Genomic DNA, 22388 nt, shown 5'->3' with positions numbered 1-22388 from the left:
CTTACAGCACCACTGCCTCTGTCCAAGTGAGAGAGGGATCGGTGTAGCATATAGATGATGGCATCCTCTGCTCCCACCTTCTCCTGATATGCAAACTGCGAACTGCAGAGGGTCTAAATCTAAATCGCTGTTTCCTTCCAAAATATTAGAGACAGTTGTTCTTGGTCTACTGTTACCATTTCAGGTGCTTATACCTAAACCATTTTAGTCTGGTTTTGAAACTCATCATAGCACTGAAGCTACTTTTTATAAAAGTGGCAGATGATTGTTACACTCTGTAGATTCTGATGACAGTGCTACTTTAATTTTGCTGAAGCTTTCTGTAGCTTTTGACACTGTGGATCAGAGTGTTCTCGTTTCTCATCTAGAACATTGGATTGGTATGAAGGGCACTTCATTAAATTGGATTATTTATTATCTACTGCGTACAGCATTTTCAGTGGTGCTAGGTAAGTTTTGTTCCTCTTCTGCTACTGTTACCCATTGGGGTCCTCAAGGGTCTGTTCTTTTTTTATACATTCTCCCCTTTGACAATATTATTAGGAAATGAATGGATATCAACTTTCTCCAAAAATGATAAAACCAAGGTTTTTTCATTTAATCCCTCCAAGTCCAGTAAACACGCTTTTACAGCAACAACAAAAATATTTATTTAAATATCAAATTTTCATACAAATGATGTAGCTCAAAGTGCTTTACAGGATGAAGAAAGAGAAAAAAGACAAAATATAAAAATAAAATTATGAAATACTAATTAACATAGAATAAAAGTAAGGTCCGATGGCCAGGAAAGACAGGAAGAAAAAACAAAAAAACTCCAGACGGCTGACGAAAAAACAAAATCTGCAGGGGTTCTAAGGTTACAATTTGGAGTGTAAGGTGAAAGGCATTCTGAAATATAGGATTAAGCGAGATTATTTAAGGATTTGTAAACCATAAGCAGTATTTTAAAGTCAATTCTAAATGACACAGGTAACCAATGTAGTAACATCAGAACAGGAGAGGTGTGTTCGGATTTTCTTTTCTAGTTAAGATTCTAGCAGCTGCATTCTGCACTAGTTGCAATTGATTGATGTCTTTTTTGGGTAGTCCTGAGAGGAGTGTGTTACAGTAATCTAGCCGACTGAAAACAAAAGCGTGAACTAATTTCTCAGAATCTTGCAATTTTATAAGAGGTCTAACTTTTGCTATATTTTTTAAGTGAAAAAATGCTGTTTTAGTAATCTGATTAATATGTGATTTAAAATTCAGGTCAGGGTCAATAGTTACCCCTAAATTCTTTACCTTCATCTTGACTTTTAATCCTAATGGATAAAGTTTATTTCTAATACCCTCATTATATACATTTTTGCCAATCACTAAAATTTCTGTTTTCTCCTTATTTAGTTTGAGGAAATTACTACTCATCCACTCAGAAATACAAGTAAGGCATTGTGTCAGTGAACCAAGAGAGTCGGGGTCATTAGGCGCTATGGATAAATACAGTTGTGTGTCATCAGCATAGCTGTGGTAGCTCACATTATGCCCCAAGATAATCTGACCTAACAGAAGCATGTAAATCGAAAAGAGCAGTGGACCCAGGATAGAGCCTTGTGGAACACCATATAGAATAACATGTGTCTTTGAAGTATAATTACCACAACTAACAAAGAATAAAGCACTTTGAGCTACTTTTTGTATGAAAATGTGCTATATAAATAAATGGTGTTGTTGTTGTTGGTGAAATAATTTAATTTGTTTAAAATGGAGTACCAGGATTTAAGAGGATCAGTATTGGGGAGATGTACTATATTGTTTCTAATATCATTAATTTTGTGATTAGAAAATACAGCATAAGCCTCACAAGTTTCACTGGAGGTTTTTTGGAGGCATTCCATTGAGTGAGTTAGAAATTCGGTTCATCTTGCCTCTTGTGTGTCATTTCATGCCAAAACATTGGGTGTAATTTTTGACTCCACACTTAACTTTGGCAAAGAAATTTGTTCAGTCATTAAAAGTAGTTATTACTAGTTAAGAGCTATTTCTAAAATTAAACCAATTTTGTCTTATCAGGATCTGGAAAAAGTAATTCATGCATTCATTACATCATAATTGGACTTTTGCAATTCTTTATATCTTGATCTCCCACTTTCACTTTGTCCAGAATGCTGCTGCACTTAAAAACCGTGAGCACATCCATTCCTGGCTTCTGTTCATTGGCTCCCTGTTCAATACAGAATTCAATATAAAGTATTATTAAATGTGATGGCCCCACCCTAAAGTTTCAGACTATCTCCACATTTTATTTAGGTCCCAGGTCTCTTAGATTCTCAACTAAACAAATCCTGCATGTGCCACAGACACATTTAAAACAAAAAGGTGACCACGCATTTTCTGATGTGGCTCATTGGAATGAAATAGTTTGCTGGTCAAGACTTCCGGCTTAAGACTTATTTGTACAATCAATTCTTTTTAGACTCTTAATAAATATTATAGACATGTTTTAATTTATTTGGTAATTTTTCAATATGTATATATTGTAGCAGTAGAGGCTCGTGTCCACCTCTCGAACCCTCAGGTACCACTCTGATGACCAGGTGAAAGTATAATAACTTTTTATTTTGTTATTATAATGTGCACAAAGCACCCTCCACTCCACACTCATATAAACACAATACACTATTCTCTATAACCAATACCTCCTCGCCCAGACACGTCGCCACCCTACCTCCCAGCTCAGCTCAATGTTCTGGGCTTCCCAGAGTCCTTTTATAGCCCCTGACCCGGAAGTGGCTCCAAGCCAAACCCACAAGTCCGTTTTCCTTCCGGGTCAGGGCAAACAGTCCTTTTCTTCATCCCGGGAGCACATCGCTTCTTCCAGTCACGTGACTGGGATGCACTCCCGGGTTATAGGGCATGCCAGAGCCCACTAGCCCCCCTACAGCGACTCCTGGCGGCCCCCAAGGTATCCAGAAGGGCTGTGTCAAAACACTACAAAGTCCATGAGGCCCTGCTGGAACTCGGGGCACAAATATGCTGTCCGGAGGGCTCCTCCTAGCGGCCTGGGGTTGACGACCGGAGTCCATAGCCGGTCGTCTGTCACAATATATATACAGTATATATAGATTGTGGCAGATGGCCGAGGCCCTTACCTGGCTCAGGATCCCTGTGAACTGGAAGGACAAGGGAAGAGAACATACACTGGATAGTACCTCCCCTGGGCCGTTAGATGACCGCACCCGTGGATTGCAGCAGTGCCTTGGATTTTCACACGACAACATGGGACTTGGAGTTTGGGACATTCCTGTTGGTTTCCGTGGATGCCACCAGGGGGAACTGCAGAGCCATACTTTGTTGGGCTTCCACTACACCTGGGAGTTCTTCCGGACCTTACTAATCAGCCACCTGAAGTGCAACATAAAAGGAGTCAGTTGCCATTGCTCATGGAGCCAGAGTCGGGAGAAGGAGGAGGACTGGAGGTGGAAAGAGACAGAAAGAAGAAAATAAAAGAAGAAAAGTGTGCTTTGTGCGTTTACTATGCTTTTGTATTGTGCACAACAGGTGGGAAGAAATTGAAATCGCCTCCCACAGCCAAATAAAGACGTGTGTGCTGCAATGTCTGTGTCTACTTGTGTCTGGTAGTATTTGTATTTGTATGTACATTACTTTGGTCAATGTTAGCTGTCCTAAAATGTTCTTTATAAATAAATCTTACTTTAACTAGACATTAAAATTTAATATAAGACAAAATTACTGCATTGTCTTTTATTTACCTTTATCATTCTGTGTCACTTGAGTCAGCTGCTCCCCACTAACTTCCAGAAAGCAGACAATATTTCCTAGGAGAGAACCATGACCTGACCGTGGAAGTGCAGATTCTCATGATGACCACTTCACATTCTAGTGAGGGTGAAGGTCCAGCCCCTGTTAAGGAGAAGAAGCCCACCAACCATGCACAGAAAAGTAACTTTAGCCACTTGTACTTGTGATCACACTCTTTTGGTCACTAGCCAGAGCTTTTGCCCATGTATTTCAATCAGGATTTTGATTGACCAGTCAACTGAAAGCTTCATTTGAGGACTTAACTGTCACTATACCACCATGGATGCCAGAACATCCAAAAACTGCTACCACTATGCCAAATTTGTTGGTCAATCTCATGGTCAGTTTATTGGTCATGCTCAAGTAACTTGCAGTCAGTTTATTGGTCATGCTCAAGTAACTTGCAGTTCTTCACTAGAGACACTGTTTTCTGGGACAGAAACATGAAGTCAGTTTTGGAACATTGTGTCCATTAGTGTCATACACAAGTTAGCAAACGTGTAATATTGACCAATGAATCAGAGCAACACTTGGAGTTTACCTAGCTTTGTATTGGATGTTTGTAATTACAGTAAGCAGAACTTAACTCATTAGTTCTGAGTAGTAGAGACATCTAGTGAGGATGGGATACTTGTTGGAATTGCTCACGTAAGATATTCAAAGAATGAATGTCACCTGCACAACCATCACACGCTGGAGGGTCTCAATCCCTCAAATGGTTATGGAGAGTGTAGAGATTCCTCGAGAATACCTGAAGACTGGTATGGGGGTCATACTCGCTTGATCTATGCAAATTGTCGTGTTGCCACTGTAACCATCAAGTGGATAGAGAAAAGAACAAGTCTCTTTTCAAAAAGAGATCATTGTTACTAGTTCTCCATACTCAGAAATGACACAAAGTAGGAACTCTCCTACTGCCAGTTTAGTTCTCTTGTTTTACTCTCTGCAAAATTTTCTCCAGCTGTGCTGCCCTTCCCTCTGGCCATCTCTTTCCAGCCAGACACCCCCTCATAACACTTTGATATATATGCAGGGCATTGGTGGCATTATTTAGATTGCAGAGGCACTAAAGATGTTGTTTTCCAAACCACATTACATGACACTAAATTATTTTGTAACTATTGAGCATTTTTCTATATTGTTTACAAGCTTTAGGGACATTCTATGGTCTGACAGGTACTGTGTGGTATTAGCTTGACTTGTACTGGTAAGATAAGCTAAAAACAAAGAAATTCTTTTTTGAAGATGGATGCAAGGATGGATCTTAACCAAAAGAGTATTTCTCAAGGAGTATTATTGTTAACTTTCATAACGGGCATATTGTTATGCTGAATAAATCATGCTGCAGATGCATTAAAAACATAAAGAAAGTACTAACTGCGTTGTTATCTGAACATTGTAAGTAAAATTACCATGAATGTTTACAGAAAATAATAATCATTTGCCTACTACTATAATATGAATAGAAATTCTAGCAATTAAACTGGATAATGTGCAAGAGTTATTCTTTGCTTTAATTTCTATTAAATTGAAAGGTAAAGTAAAAGACTGATCAGTCTTTTTCACACAAAGTTTAAAATGTGATAACTTTATATTGTTTACAGAATATGAAATCTGCAGCTATCAGCCAAAGCACTTATCTATTGTATTTTATACTTTGACACAGAGAAATAAAAGAAATCTGAATTGGATTAGGTGGCATGGTGGCGCAGTGGTAGTGCTGCTGCTTCTCAATTAGGAGACCCGGGTTTTCTTCCCGGGTCCTCCCTACATGGAGTTTGCATGTTCTCCCCGTGTCTGTGTGGGTTTCCTCCCACAGTCCAAAGACATGCAGGTTAGGTGGATTGCTGATTCTAAATTGGCCTTGGTGTGTGGGTGTGTTTGTGTGTGTCCTGCGGTGGGTTGGCACCCTGCCCAGGATTGGTTCCTGCCTTGTGCCCTGTGTTGGCTGGGATTGGCTCCAGCAGACCCCCGTGACCCTGTGTTCGGATTCAGCAGGATGGAAAATGGATAGATGGATGAATTGGATTAAAACAGTATAGCAAGAGGTTGTGCTTCATGCAAAATCTGAAAAATGTCAGGTTTTAAACTTAGTATGCCCACACACATTTAAATAACACAAAAGTGACAATGCTATTATTATTAGGTGCAGCACCTTGATGACTCATTGAAGTGTATTTAATAGTAATAGTATGCATAATTTAGGCATTGTCAGTAGACTCCACATTTTTACACTGCTTATTTAATATTTTAGTGTATGTGTGCATCTACAGGTATGGAGGTAGTTAATGTGTGGTATTTACTTACTTTATAGCAGCATATTACAATCTGAGGGCCATGGTCTTTCAATGCATGATCTGTGAATTGACTTTTATAATTATAAAATTATAAAAATAATAATAATAATCCTTTACATTTATGTAGCACTTTTCTCACTACTCAAAGCACTTTACATAGTGAATAGGGAGCCACCACTAATGTGTAGCATCCACCTGGAGGATGTGATGGCAGCCATTTTGGAGCAAGTATGCTCACTACACATTAGCTGTTAGATGGTGAAGGAGTGAGAGAGATATTGTAGTTAGCCAATTAGAAACAGGGGAGGATTAGGGGCCCAGAATGACTAGGCTGTGGCGGGCAATCTAGTCATGGCATCAGGATACACCCTACTCTTTATGAAGCATGCCCAGGGATCTATAATGACCAGAGAATCAGGACCTTGGTTATACAACTTATCTGAAGGCCAGCACCATTTCTACAGCACAGTGTCCCCATCACTGCATTGGGCCATTGCCATATACATTCAGACCACAGGGTAAGTGCTCCCTACTGGCCTTGCCAATACCTCTTCCAGCAGCAACCCCATCTTTTTCAGGTTGGTCTCCCATCCAGGGAGGTCTGAATATGCATAGCTTCACGTGGATGACCCGTTCTGAAGTGCATGTGGTAAGCCTAATGGTAATGTTAGTAATAATAATGACAAAAATAAACAATAAAAATAGAATATATGTTATGATGAAAATGTTTTCAGTAATTGATAAAAAAAATTGTAAGCAAAATTCAGTGATTGGATTCAGCTTTCTGTGTGATCAATTCAACTGCTATTTAGCAAGAAAAGAATATCGTTGATGCACAGTAGCATACCTACCAAAATACCCTTTGTGTCATGGATACGTGGACAGCATCTGATTCTCTTATGAGAAAAGACACAGAAGCAGGCCCATCTACAAACAAAGAAGGAGTTTCTTACAATAATACCCAAAAACCCAAATCAAAAAATAGGAAATACTGCAGTGAACACCTGACTATACATGTGTCAGACCTGAGAATGAGCCTCTCCGCTCTATCTGTTACAAATTGCTATTAAAATCAGTTTTAATGACCAACAAATTACGTCAACATCTGCAGACAAAGCATAGTGAGCATGTGTCCTAACATACTGAACATTTTGAAAGCAAACATATGGAATGCCAGAGCAAGAGATAAACTCTTCACTCAGCCTTTGTTGGAAACAAAAATGCTAAAGCAGTTGAAGCATCCTACCGGGTACCATATAGCACAGATCAAAGCGAAGGCTGGAAAGTCTCATGCAGTGGATGAAAAGTTTTTTTTTGCCTGCTGCAAAAGAGATGGTACGTGTTAAGTGAGGAGAGAAGGCCCGTAAGCAGCTAAACCTCATATCACTCACAACACTGCTCAACAAAGTATTAATGAAATGGCACATAACATAACTCTGCAGCACCTAGGAATGTGAGAGGGAGCCGCTTTTATGCACCACAATGGAATGAATTAATGGACATTGCAAACTTTTCCAGTTTTCTTGAGTATGTTAAATATGAACATAATAGGGAAGTGCATGAAGACTTCCTGCTCTGTATGTCTTTACCTACATATTCAACTGGCACATCTGTTTTTGGTGTTTTCAATGTCTTTGTTGTGTCTAATGAGATAGAATGGTCAAATTGCGTGAGAGTGAGTCCTGATGGAGCCCTAGCAAGACTGAAGCCACACAGTGGACTCATTACTCATGTTAGAGCTGTTGCCCTGCTTGTGGCATTGGTACACTGCAGTTTACATAGTGTCACACTCATGCATATGGGGGACGGCAGAGGCAACACGACAATTTGGATAGATCAAGCGAGTATGACCCCCATACCAGTCTTCAGGTATTCTCGAGGAATCTCTACACTCTCCCTAACCATTTGAGGGATTGAGACTCTCCACTGTGCGATGGTTGTGCAGGTGACATTCATTCTTTGAATATCTTACGTGAGCAATTCCAACAAGTATCCCATCCTCACTAGTCTCTACTACCTCAAGTGGTTATCCTAAATTGAGAAACAACTATTCCATTTAGAGGCCCTTCATTATTGATAGGATCTTCATCCTATTATAAAGGTCACCAACCTGGAATCTGAATTCAGTCGCTTGTACTAATGATCTCATCGCTTTGGTTACAGTTACTGAAAGCATCATCTAATGAGTTAAGTTCTGCTTAATTACATACATCCAATACAAAACTAGGTAAACTCCAAGTGTTGCTCTGATTCATTGGTCAATATTACACGTTTACTAACTTGTGTATGACACTAATGGACACAATGTTCCAAAACTGACTTCATGTTTCTGTCCCAGAAAACAGTGTCTCTAGTGGAGGACTGCAAGTTACTTGAGTATGACCAATAAACTGACCATGAGATTGACCAACAAATTTGGCATAGTGGTAGCAGTTTTTGGATGTTCTGGCATCCGTGGTGGTATAGTGACAGTTAAGTCCTCAAATGAAGCTTTCAGTTAACTGGTCAATCAAAATCCTGATTGAAATACATGGGCAAAAGCTCAGTACAAGTGACGTGATGGTAATAATCTGCCGAACCAGGGGATGAAGATGAAGTTTAATGCCTTCTCTCTTCCTCCCTCTGCAGAACAGAGGCCTAACCACCACCCCAGTGCTGATGTCACTTCTGTTGACTGCCCTCCTGGACCCTCCCCTTCCTGTCGAAAGACCTACCTGTTCAAGAGGGCCACTACCCTACTTCAGTTCTGTTTGAACTCGTGTTTGTGAAGACGTGTTCCCATTTGTTTGCGTGCTGAAAACTATTATACAGGGTTCAACCAGGGTGGTGCTCCCCAAACCTTTAGATAGATAGATAGATAGATAGATAGATAGATAGATAGATAGATAGATAGATAGATAGATAGATAGATAGATAGATAGATAGATAGATAGATAGATAGATAGATAGATAGATAGATAGATACTAACTTTGTTGTGTCTCCTCTTTAACAATAGGGAAGGGTTAAATTGTCAAAAAAATGTCTCAAATGAGGGAGATGAAATAATTAACTTCATAAAGATCCACCCACCATAGTCTGAGCACTATTGGAAGAAATGGGTAGTAACCATGTTCATCTTAATTTCCACACCAAGGGTATAATGGCTTGTTTGGGGCAAAGTGCTTTTTGAGCAAGATCCAACCTTTAAATGCTGCAATCAAGCTCTGGCCTCACTGAGCCACATGTTTTGGGCCTGCACCAAATTAACATCATTCTGGACCAAAATCTTTAAATGCTTTTCAGAGAGCCTTGGTGTCATAATCCCTCCTAATCCACTAAAACAGCTGTGTTTGGTGTATTTAAAGTGGAGAACAAACTGTAATTTCCTTTACTTCACTATTGGCACGTAGACTTATCTTGCTCAACTGGAAGAATCCTAACTCACCTGTTCTTAGTCAGTGGGTAACTGTTGTTATATACTATTTGAAACTGGAAAAAATCAAATTCGTACTTAGAGGATCTGTACAAAACTTCTTCAAATCCTGGCAGGATCTAATCAATAACATTTTAGAGTTAGCTTTTAAATTGGGAAAGTAGGTTCTCTCCCCTCTTTTACTCCATTTATCTTTATTCATTTATTAATTTATCTATTTACTTATTTTTACTAGCATAAAGTTTTATACTGCTGGCCTAGGATTTGTTTCGAACCTTCTTTTTTGTAAAATTTTAATTTATGTGAATGGAATGTTATTTGATTTGATAAAATCAATAACATTTTTAAAAAGTGCTTTTTGAGTTGCGAGATGGAACAAGAGTTGTTTATCAGACTTACATTTTGAAATCTCAGACTGTGTCAGTGTTTTCAAGTGTCACACTAAACTGTCTAATCTTATAGTCATTTTTGGTCACTTAAATGGACTCAACCTTGAACTTCAAGGTAAATCAGTAATAGTAATTAAAGTCCAAAGTAAAACAGAAGGTACAATAAAGAAACTGGAAAGGTGGGCCAGACGTACCAAACAGTAAGTTTAAAAATTTGTGAGATTTTTTTTAAATAAAAAAGAACAAATCCAGCTTCCAGTTTCAGTTACTAAGGTGATCACACAGCACCTGGAAAACATCAGCACTCAACTGTGTGACTACTTCCCAGCTCCAAATGTTCAGTTCAGCTGGATTGAACATCTGAGACAGTGGCTCTCAATCTCGGTCTTGTGGCCCCCCTGTGGCTGCAGGTTTTTTGTTCCAACCAGCTTCTGTTTTTAATTGGACTGCTGGGCTAATGAAGTGATCTGTTATTACCCACTTTCTGTGTTTTGTCAATGTAAAAATTATGAAACTAAGTTTGTATATTATTATTAAAATGGATTAAGCAGCTAACACTACTACTGTACTAGCAGTTAAACATCTCCATCCTGATTTTCGTTGTTCTTTTTCATTACTTACTAATTAGTGGGTCTGACGCTAAAGTAGTTGCAGCCTTTCATCATTTAGTGTTATTTTCCCAGGTGTCTCCTCTGCTTCTGTTTAATTGTCATTATTAAGGTACAACAAAAGAAGTAAACTACACCGAAAAAGGTCAAAATAATAGAAAACAAATGAGTTAAGCAGTTAAGGATATTGTAAAAACAGAAATACTTCTAAACACAAGTGGCATTCGAATATAAACAGGAATTTCTGAGCTACACTTTATTTATTGAACACAATGAAACGACTTATACACTGTTTTTCTATGTAGTCTCCTGCCACTGCAATACACATTCCAGCGCTCAGGAAGCTTCTTAATTCCAGAAGAGTAGAAGTCTTTTGACTGCTTGTTGACCAGTTCTTGCACAGCGTCAATAACCTCCTCATTCAAATTCCTTAAGTGGACCTAAAAGACGATCGTCCCTTTCTGAATGACTTGCACCAACCATACACTATAGACTGAGTGAGAGAGACACTCATCCCCAAACTGATTTGTAAGTCTTGAATAAATCTGAGATGGAATGACTCCTTTATCTGACAAAAATAATAATAATTTGCTGCAGAACACTACTGTGTACCTCCTATTCCAACATGTTGATTACAACTGACAAGAAGGGGGGAAAGAGCAGCTAGCACTACTAATGACAAGTTCAAACATTCATGTGTTTGTCCAATGAGTCATGTCTACCTTGCACTCTTTATAAGAACACAGCATGAAAATTCCTGTTTATAATTAAACATCTCTCATATTTTATAAAAGTAAAAATCATACTATTGTGCTTTTCTGAATGTAGAATAACAGAAGAGAAAAAAGACCAGCTAGTTAAATGATATCAATAATTATCACTGATTGTTAATCTTTTTGGAACAAAAGCCAGCTGCCCTACATCCCAGGGCTGATGAGTTTGAGAACCCCTGATCTCTGAGAAGAAGCCCCTTTCAAATTTGAGCCCAAAGGAGCAAGACAGTCTTATGGACATATCCTCTGACAGTGCTTTCAAACATATTTTTTTCATGGAAATTCTTTCCAAATTTTTTAGCTCCGTGTTTCTTTAGAATATCCTGATCTATTGAAAAAAAGTTGATTTTGTATGCAATTTATGGCAACATATATTTGCGAATTGGATTTTCTGCACTGGTGACACTAAAGAGAAGATAGAGGAGTAAACTCAATGTGGAAGCAGACCTCTGCCTGCAGCCTTCCTTGTAAAACAGCACCAACCCACTCATTGAGTGTTCATACTTCCATTTTTCATAGGAACATCTAAGTGTTGAATATACAGTAATCCCTCCTCCATCGCGGGGGTTGCGTTCCAGAGCCACCCGCGAAATAAGAAAATCCGCGAAGTAGAAACCATATGTTTATATGGTTACTTTTATATTGTCATGCTTGGGTCACAGATTTGCGCAGAAACACAGGAGGTTGTAGAGAGACAGGAACGTTATTCAAACACTGCAAACAAACATTTGTCTCTTTTTCAAAAGTTTAAACTGTGCTCCATGACAAGACAGAGATGACAGTTCAGTCTCACAATTAAAAGAATGCAAACATATCTTCCTCTTCAAAGGAGTGCGTGTCAGGAGCACAGAATGTCACATAGATAGAGAAAACAATCTCTAGCAAACAAATCAATAGGGCTGTTTGGCTTTTAAGTATGCGAAGCACCGTGGCACAAAGCTGTTGAAGGCGGAAGCTCACACCCCCTCCGTCAGGAGCAGGGAGAGAGAGAGAGAGAGAGAGAGATAGAGAGAGACAGAGTTTGTTTTTCAGTCAAAAATCAATACGTGCCCTTCGAGCTTTTAAGTATGCGAAGCACCGTGCAGCATGTCGTTTCAGGAAGCAGCTGCACAAAAGATAGCAACGTGAAGATAATCTTTCAGTATTTTTAGACGAGCGTCCGTATCGTCTAGGTGTGCGAACAGCCCCCCTGCTCAATCCCCATACGTCAGGATCAGAGAAAGTCAGTGCAAGAGAGACAGAGAAAAGTAAGTTGGGTAGCTTCTCAGCCATCTGCCAATAGCGTCACTTGTATGAAATCAACTGGGCAAACCAACTGAGGAAGCATGTACCAGAAATTAAAAGACCCATTGTCCGTAGAAATCTGCGAACCAGCAAAAAATCCGCGATATATATTTAAATATGCTTACATATAAAATCCGCGATGGAGTGAAGCCGCGAAAGGCGAAGCGCGATATAGCGAGGGATCACTGTAGTACAGTGGAACCTCGGTTTGAAAGTAACTTGGTTTACGAGTGTTTTGCAAGACGAGCATAAATTTTGACTTGATAAACGAGCGAGGTCTTGCAGTACGAGTAGTATGTACTGTATACACTTTGTCTGCTGAGTGTCATGTGATCACAACTGAGCTGATGGTTCTTCTCTCTCTCTCACTGCGGGATTGTGGGCAATCGTCTCCTATTCTCCGTCTGAGTCGGCGTGCCTCACTCATATAGTCAACATCCGTACGAGCATATAGTGTTTACTACAGCATTAGCATTGTGACTGTGTGTGCACGTGCACGTGTGTATGTGTGCTCGCGCACGCTCATGTGTGCTGTGACGTGCGAGTCCCCGTCTTGCACCCTAAAACACGAAGCTGAGTCTCAGTACTTTAGCAACACAAGCTTTATTCAGCTTGAAACAGCAACAGCGCGGTTATTTATACACAGACACAGCAGTCAGGCAGGGCCCTGCACATTTATAATGTTCCTTGTTCCTTGTATCACCCATTGACGGCAGGTGCTTATAGCATGTCCATGATCTTTTCGGATTCACTTTTACGGAGAACTGCTACAGTGCTGGGAGACTGCGATTGCTTTGGGACGCTCTTCCGCGTGTCGTCCCGTTGGGTGCAATCCCACAAGAGTTTAGAAACTCACACCAGCCATGATTCTTTTCAAAGGTACAGTGCAAGTTAATTTGTTTTATGTATTTTTACTTTATATTTTGTATTAATCCTTTTTATATGAATAGTTTTGGGTTGTGGAACAAATCATCTGAGTTTCCATTATTTCTTATGGGGAAATTCACTTTGATATACGAGTGCTTTGGACTACGAGCACGTTTCCGGAACGAATTATGCTCGCAAACTGAGGTTCCTCTGTATGTCTGAGATAGTAATTTGCTTGTGTTTTATAATGGCTCTGATAATTATTGTGGAAAGTTTGTTTCTTAACATCTTCATAAGTTTACTGGCGGACAAATAGGCTACTCCACCACACATCTGAAAAATCTTGTTTGCTTTTTGACAAGACTAATGGCAAGTGCATGAGACAGTGTAATAAGTTTTTTGTTTTGTACCATATTTGTAGCTTGCACATGTGTATTTTATTGGATTATTGGTGTTGATTATTGCAGCGGTCAATCATTAACTTGTTTCGGAACAATCAGGATTACACCTTATGAGAAGAACCTTAGAGTCACAGTAAACTTGAAACTTTCAACCGCTAGACAGCATAGAGAAAAAAATTACAGTGTTAATAGGGTATTGTTTTTTTAGCATGAAGTGTTGATTAGGAACCAATAAAGATTATTTTTCATGCTATACAAATCTACCAGTATTCATCTGGAATACTGTGTACAGTTTTGGACCCTGGAATGCTAAAGAGCAGCTGGTTGAATGTAAAATTAATGGCAGTGTTTTTCACAAATATTGGAAAATATGTCTTCACACAAACATCTATAGATGGAATAAATAAAAATTGATGTTGTACACAAGGAGACTTTAAACTCTTAAGTTAACTGAATAAGGATTCTCCAGCTATGTTGAACATTAGAATTGTTTTGATGATGAGCGAAAACTAGTTGCACAAAATTCTAAATTTGCAGCAGAGCATAGTGTTTAACTATGTAAAAAAATGTATGAAATAAATTGTGTTTCGCTTTCAGTGAAATTTGTGCCATTCACACAAGAAGAATGGTATTTGGTTCCTGCCTGGAAGTGCTTTAATGCATTGGTTCTGCATGTGTTTGCCTATCATTTAGCATTTAAAATCATCTGTAGTGGAAAAAAGAAAAAGGAATCACCAGAAGTGTGCATATTCTCAGCTAGGTAATGACCTTTGGCAGCAGTGACTTTCCATGTACAGATATTTGCTTTGGAGAAATTACAGTGATGTGCTCAGTGGTGCAATTTTAGAGGGATTTTGTGTGAGAAATATGCAGCATATCACATTTAAAAAAAAAAAAAACTGTACAGCGCTCCTCCAGGAATAGAAGCAATTTTACCAGTTTGGTAAGGATTCCATGCTTTATGCAACTGTAGAAAAGAAACAGAAATAAAACAAGTGTAAATTAGGTTTTGGGTTGTAGCATTCCTTGTTTTCCTCCCCAAATAAAAAACTCTTAATGACTTTCATATTTTACAGTTTTGAAGTTGCCTGAAGAACAAATTTTAACGTCCATTTTACAAAACTGTATGTGAATGAAAACTTACCTGTTTCACTCATCACTGTTTGGATAAAAATTTAATTTTCCTAAGGGCTTACACGTGTACACATCATTTCCGGCTCTCATTTAAACAGACATTTAACATGTACAGTATATTTTCAGGTGAACAAGAACAATTAATCTTGCATTTCTTTGTCTAACTTTAATTCAAAATCGCTGCTGATAAATAAATAAGGTGACACAGACCATTAAGAGTGCACCTATACAATTTGTTGAAATGAATTACTAAACATAAAAGCACAGAATCAACTATGAAGAAACTCAACAGCATTCTCATTGGTGTTCTGTGTTAAATTCTAAGGTGTAAAGATTCAAAAGAGAAAAACAGAAACAAACCCCAAATTAACAAAAGATTTAGCAATAATGCAGTAGATGAGGGTCTTTTATTATGTTGTTTTGCTCGCTTATACTTATGGAAAAAATTCATAGCTGTTTCATTCTATTCATAAATACTGGTATAGTTTCTTTGTTCTTACCCTAATTTCCTGCGCTGAAAACTTGTGACTAACCTCATTTATTTGCAGCTAAATACACTGACGATGCAATGATCTTCGCAGAGTCAATTGAGGCTCTGATCGGGGCAATCGAGAGACTGAGCAAGGAGTCTGAGTGTCTGGGCTTGCAAGTGTCCTGGATAAAAACCAAGATCCAGGCCTTTAATGACCTCTTGGGCACAGCCATCAGCAGTGTGTCTGTTTGCAGAGAAAGTGTTGACCTTGTTGAGAGGTTTACTTACCTAGGCGGTGACATTCATGTCTCTGGTGACTCTTCCTATGAAGTCAGTAGACAGATTGGGAGAGCATGGGGGTCATGAGGTCGCTGGAAAGGGGTGTGTGGCGCTCCCGATATCTATGCAAAAGGATACTGGTACTTCCTGTCTTGCTATATGGTTGCGAGACATGGACGCTATCCAGTGACCTGAGACGAAGACTGGACTTTTTTGGTACTGTGTCTCTCTGGAAAATCCTTGGATACTGTTGGTTTGACTTTGTGTTGATTGAGTCCCGAATGAGGCACATTACCTGCATTGTGAGGGAGTGTCAGTTACGGCACTATGGCCATGTGGCGTGTTTCCCCGAGGGTGATCCAGCTCATAGGATCCTCATTGTTGGGGACCCAAGTGGATGGACCAGGCCAAGGGGTCGCCCACATGACACCTGGCTGCGGCAGATAGAGGGTCATTTCTGTAGTTGTGTCTGCCTGGAGGGTTGCCAACCAGGATTCTGAGTTGTTTCGCGGTGTAGTGGGTGCAGCTCCCCAACTTGACTTGACTTGACTTAAATGCACTGCGCCAATGCCAAACAGTAAAACTGATGATCATTAAGCAGTTGTGTGCCATCTGCTATGTCCATCTACACAAGGTATTATAATTACAATACCCGATATTTCCACGTTCAATGGAGTTACTAATTTTTCTTCATCACTGGTTTGTGCACACTTTATGCACCACATAGGATACCTGTTTATCATTGTGATCAAAATATTGGTGCTGATTTATTTAGGCAAACATAACATTTCTGTCAGAGTAGTCTGTGGTATAAGTTTTATATACTGTAGTTTTCTAGTAAATTTCATGTTTGTTTAAGGCAAAAAAATTCCAGAGCCAACATTATAAATAAATCAAATCCATTGTGTGACCATTGTCTGTTTGAAGTTTGCACATCCTCCCCACCTCTGATTTTTCTCAAACAGCCCTGTAGATGTGTAGGTTGTTTTAGTTTGCAATTCTGTGTGGATGTGTGCATGAGTGGGCTCTATGATAGACTGGCTACTTATATGAGGTTGTTTCCTTAGTAAGCAGCCCACAATCCCCAAGGCCCTGAATGGAATTTTGTGGGCTTGAGAAGTTATGTGTTATGGTTGGACGTCTAGACACCTCACTTATTTAATGAGGTTTATGTATTGAAACATCAATAATCTCTTAGTGCCAGGAATTAAGATTCCTCTTATTGGACCTAAACGGTGGGCTCTTGCCTGCCAATCTTTTCTTCTTTTTTTTTTTGTTAACCTCTATGTCCACTCCCAGCAATCAGTTTCAAGGCAGAAAGCCCACCCCATTTCTCTAATAACACCTTAATGAGTCCTGATTACCTCATCCTTACTTCCAAACATGCCTATTACCCTTTCTATTTAAAGTGTTGTTTCCTATTTTTACAATGGAGAGCTACACCTCAATGGTTTATTCATTTAGGTATTTTTTTCCTTCATGGCACATTAAATTCTGCCTACTACACTGCCTACTGAAAATAAAACTTTAGATTTAAAACTCAATGTGTGATTTAGAAAATCTGGTGATAAACAACTAGGCAGCTGAAATAGTGTGCTGATTTTTGAAGTGGGAAAGAAAGGAGAACACTTATTAAAGACTCAAGGCCATTCCTTTGCAATTGAAAAGCTTTACAGTTGACTACAACATTTCTTTTGGGGCAGGTGTTATTAAAAATACATTTTGTTCTGCATTATTGGTCTTATTTTTTTGACTGTCATTTTATTTGTGGATTATGAATATAAAGCTTAAACAAACTGTAGCTGTGGGGAATGTATCAGAAAAAAACGAAATTGGACAGGCACTACTTTCTGTCAGAGCAGTGACACATAAAGGAAAGACAAATGATTTGCTGTTTTGATGAATGTCTACTATGGTTCGCAGTTATTAAAATAACTTGCATTTTGCTTTCATTGTCACTGTGGCATGCTTCGCAACTGTAGGATCATTTGGCAACATTTATTGATGAAAATCCAAAGACTCCTTAAGCTTCCAATTTCTTCTGATATGTTTAATAGAAAGTGATGATTAATTGCTTAAATATAGACAGGATTATTCAGTGAGGCAAAAAGTATTTTGCTTGAAACTGTAATTACATTTCTTTTTTTTTTTTAGTTATTTCTAGAGAATCATTAGGCTTTTGAGCAGATGTTTTGAAGAGCTTTGCTGGCCAAATTAATTGGGTTTTAAACTCTGCACAAGACAGAGTGGACTATAACATCATGAAAAGTCATTGAGCATGTATCACAAATCAAACTGCTGCAAATGCTTCCCATCCATTTCAATAAAAGATGGCAAATTTAAGTGCAGATCATCTTCTGAGCTGTTTATCCTGCTTGTCTATAGGATGTTTCTATTGTAAATGTGCAAAGTAACAGAAATTAGTAGGTGTAAAACCTATGCTTTAAAGCTCGGGGTATCTGATAAAAATCTTTCTCACATTGTATATAGTACTTCTGTTTATTTATTTATTTTGTGTATGGGCAAGAAAGAAAAACATAAATTATAGTTTAATTTACAACAGAATTGGGTATCTTCTATACTATTTTAAGATACATTATTTTTGGCAAAAATGCAATGAAAATTCATAACACTCTTACAATGTATTTTTTATATGTTATATTAGGGATCTCAAACTCCAGTCCTGGTGGGCCGCAGTGGCTGCAGGTTTTCATTCTAACCCTTTTCTTGATTAGTGACCTGTTTTTGCTGCTAATTAATTTCTTTTGCATTCATTTTAATTGACTTGTTTTTTAAAGATTTGTTCCCCAGAATTTCTTCATCGTTCCTCTGAACTGCTTCATGTCTTTCCTTAAATGGAAATGAAATGTGAAGTGAGTCAGCCAACAGAAGACCAACTAAGTCAAGACCTCAAACTCCAACCAATTTCACTCCAACCAGTTGCTTACTTAGTCGCTGAGTCTTGTTGTTAATTAAACCCGTTCTTTAATTCAATGGCTTGTTGCTGTCATCATTGCGCAATAGCAGACATTTTGGTATTTGCTGATTTTCTCCTTTCTATGAGCACTGTTAAAATGTTTTGGGGACCTGAACAGATCAGCTTTCCTGAGAATTCCACCCTTTTTATTTTCAGATATTGTATGATGGTCAGTTTGCTGGTCATGATTTGGTTCATTTTATATCTCATTATTGTTTGGCTGCTAATTAAGGAAAAAGAAACAATTATTGGGTCTGAGTCTTCAAGAGCAAGTTAATTTAAATGAATTCAAAAGAAGTTAATTAGCAACAAAAACAGGTCACTAATTAAGTTAAGGATTAGAATGAAAACCTGCATCCACTGCGGCCCTCCAGGACCGGAGTTTGAGGTCCCTGTGTTATGTGGTGGCTCTATTGCTAAGAATCTGTGCTGGTATGTAGAGGGTTGCTGCTTCAAATCCCATTACTGCCAGAAGGGCTGTTACTCTGTTGGGCCCTTGAGCAAGGCCCTTACCCTGAAAATTGCTCCAGGGGTGCTTTACAATGGCTGACCCCCAACGATCATGCGAAAAGATCATTCAACCACAGGATATTAATACAGTGTACCAAAAACCTTGCGCAGTTTGTAGCGATGGCCAAGCAAAAAATGTAATCTCATGTTTCATTGCAAACTTTCTGTTAATGATAGGGATCTAATGTAGCCAACACTGGACAAAAAAATGTCAAAAAAATCCATGAAAAAATCTTATTTTATTCATGTTGCTGTGATGGCCTGTACAAAGGCACCTTTGCACAGTTGCTGACTCAGGGCATCTGGAGAAACTGGGCAGGAGAGGTGGTTGCTCCTGCCCTTTTTGTTGAATATAAACACATTCCTCCCTCCCAAGCACTCTTGGACAATTAAAACACCACTGCACCATTATAAGCCACTCAAGACTAGCTCAGTTCCTCCTTCCACATTGACTTCAATGCATTTCGTAGAGTTGGGCGAAGTTCTTGAACAGTTCCGTGATTTCACCAAACTCACAGCAATGCAGACTCCAGTGTCTCGACGTATGCATTTTGTTGATATTTTGCAAAGTGCAATGTTAGCCTATTAATAAGCTGTTACTCAGCTATATTTCTGACCAATAAATTAGGTAGAGGGTGGGAGCCTGTTAAGGTATCATTATATAATAAAATAACTTTATTTTACCCTGGTACTGTAGCTCCAGGTTAAAATAAAGTTATTTTATTAGACAACAATACCTTAACGGGCTCTAAAATCAGTCCAGTACAGTGCAATATATTAACTTATACATAACTCCATAACAAGCATTGTCTTCTTCCTCCTGACTCTGATTTGCAGAGTGAGGTGAGACACCTCCTTCTATGCTGGACTTGGGAGTACTTCTGGTGCCATGGAATTATACTTCTTGGTCATACAGAAGCTGTGCACAACAGTTAGGTCTTCTCCCAGCAGTACTTCTGGTGGCACCCAAGGACCATGACAGGGCTGCCCTTTCGAACCACAGATCCCTTGGAAATCTTGTGGATGTCCAAACCGGAGTCAAGTCCAAGGAATGTAGCCACATCTTGTTCTGGGGGCTGAACTGTTCTTTTTCAAAGTCAAAGTCAAAGTGAACTTTATTGTCATCTCAACCATATACAAGTATACAGATAGACGAAATTGCGAAGCTCAGGGTCCACAGTGTAACAACATGACGTGCAAATAATAAATTAAAAATAGAATTTAAATTTAAATTTAAAATTAAAACATGACAAAGAAGTAGCAGCAATATTGATGTATAAGATATGTAATATAATAAATTAATAATAAATAATAGATATAGATCATACAAAAATTATCAGTGTATGATAATAGTTGTTTAAGATGTGTAAACAATGACAGGTCAGAATATTTCACAGCAGAAGGATAACAAGAGTGTCAAAATACTTAAAGGTCAGTATGAGATTTTCAGTTCTTTTCTACATACACATTAGTCTTTGCAGGAAAGTGCCTCGCATGTATAAAAGTTCTGTTTTAAGAGGTAGTTGAGGCAGTGTGGAAGGTCCCAGGGGGCAGCCTGGTGTTAAGGAGTCTAACAGCTTGGGGGTAAAAACTCTCCTGCAGCCTGGCAGATCTGGCTTTGAAGCTGCAGTGTCTTCTCTTGCAGTGCCCCCTGCAGTTCATCCATCATTCTTTCACTCTGACTGGGACAATTGAAAACCATCCCAACCGGGTTGTGCTATCATCCATGTTGCCCTTTCATTACACAGTGGGGATACCAGTCCAACCTTTATGGCACTCACATTAGCAATGAAACTCAGTGATGTGCCTAATGTGCAGGAGAGAGATTTCTTCTGCTGTTACACTGAGCAGAAGAGGGTCAAACTTTCAGCTTTAACATTCTTGACCATAGGTAACTCAGTCAAGCTGTCTTAGTGTCATTGTCACACTGGAAACCTGAGAGGATTAGAATGGATTAGATTTGCTATTAAAAATAGCAAAATATACAGCGGAATGATGCTTTTTTTGAGAATAAAAGGTACTTCAGCTTACCAGAAAAGCACTATTACTTTGTTTAAATTGCCTAACGTCCATTTTATGAATGTAATAATGGACGATGAGCTCAGCATACCATGTTAAAAATTAAAATTAAAGAAAGTTAACCATTCAACAGTTGTAACATTGTCAGGAGGAAATAACTTTTCACATAACTTTTTTTGTCTATCCTACTAGGGGGCTTCGCTCGCCAACCCCCCCAACCCACTCCCCACAAGCAACCTATCCCCCCGGCCTGCACTACGCGCCAGCCACCTCACGTCTCTGCTGCTCGTATACGTGGATTTTACTTTCACCAAACAACAAATCTTTTAATTCTCGCAGATATGCCTCTTCATTGGGAAGAAACACTACTTTTCCCTGATGGCAACATGAATTAGATGATCTACAAGTCTCCAACTTAAAGTTTAAATACGAACAATATATTCAATCTCTTTTTGCTGTTCCATTATTTCACTGAGTAATAATTTCCGTTTGTTTGCGCTAATGTGATCTCTATATCATTTTTTTGAGACTTTCGAATTTTAGTACTTTCATTATCTCTAATTTGCTCTGCATGTGTATCACGCCAGCGTTTTTGAACGTCTTTACTTTGTCATGTACTCTTAGTCTTTTATTTCCGGCCCCGGGTGTGGTTAAATCTCTTGGCACAAAGTCTCGTCTCGCAGGACATGAAAGTATCTCTCTGAAAAAGTCACGTCTCGTCCCAGGCTAAAAAGTCTCGTCTTGTCCCAGGATTTTTTTATTATAATAGAGAGATTTATTTGTCAATTAATTGATTGATTGATTAACTGTATTATTTGTCCTCTGAGTGTATATCCTTGTTTTTTATGTTTCTGCTGCTGTATGCATGTGAATATTACTTGTGGGATTAATAAAGTTTATCAAATCTAATTTAATCTAAAATCCATAATCATTACACATTTTTGTATTGATTTCTGCTTTAGTAGCCTCAAAAAGTGTGTTACATTTTGTAAGCATTAGTTGATGCTGTTTGAATGCCACTGTTAGCATAATGTACATATTTCAAGCTTTGATTGTTCAATTAGTTTAATATGTAGTGCTGCTCAACATCATTTTAGATCATCCCTTGCAATTTTAAGTAGAAACTTATAAAAGTAAAAAGTAAACTTTCAAATGTTGTGGGCA

This window comes from Erpetoichthys calabaricus, chromosome 12 (genome assembly GCF_900747795.2).
Source record: "Erpetoichthys calabaricus chromosome 12, fErpCal1.3, whole genome shotgun sequence".
NCBI classification, from domain to species: Eukaryota; Metazoa; Chordata; class Cladistia; order Polypteriformes; family Polypteridae; genus Erpetoichthys; species Erpetoichthys calabaricus.
Note: the sequence above shows the minus strand (reverse complement) of the source record.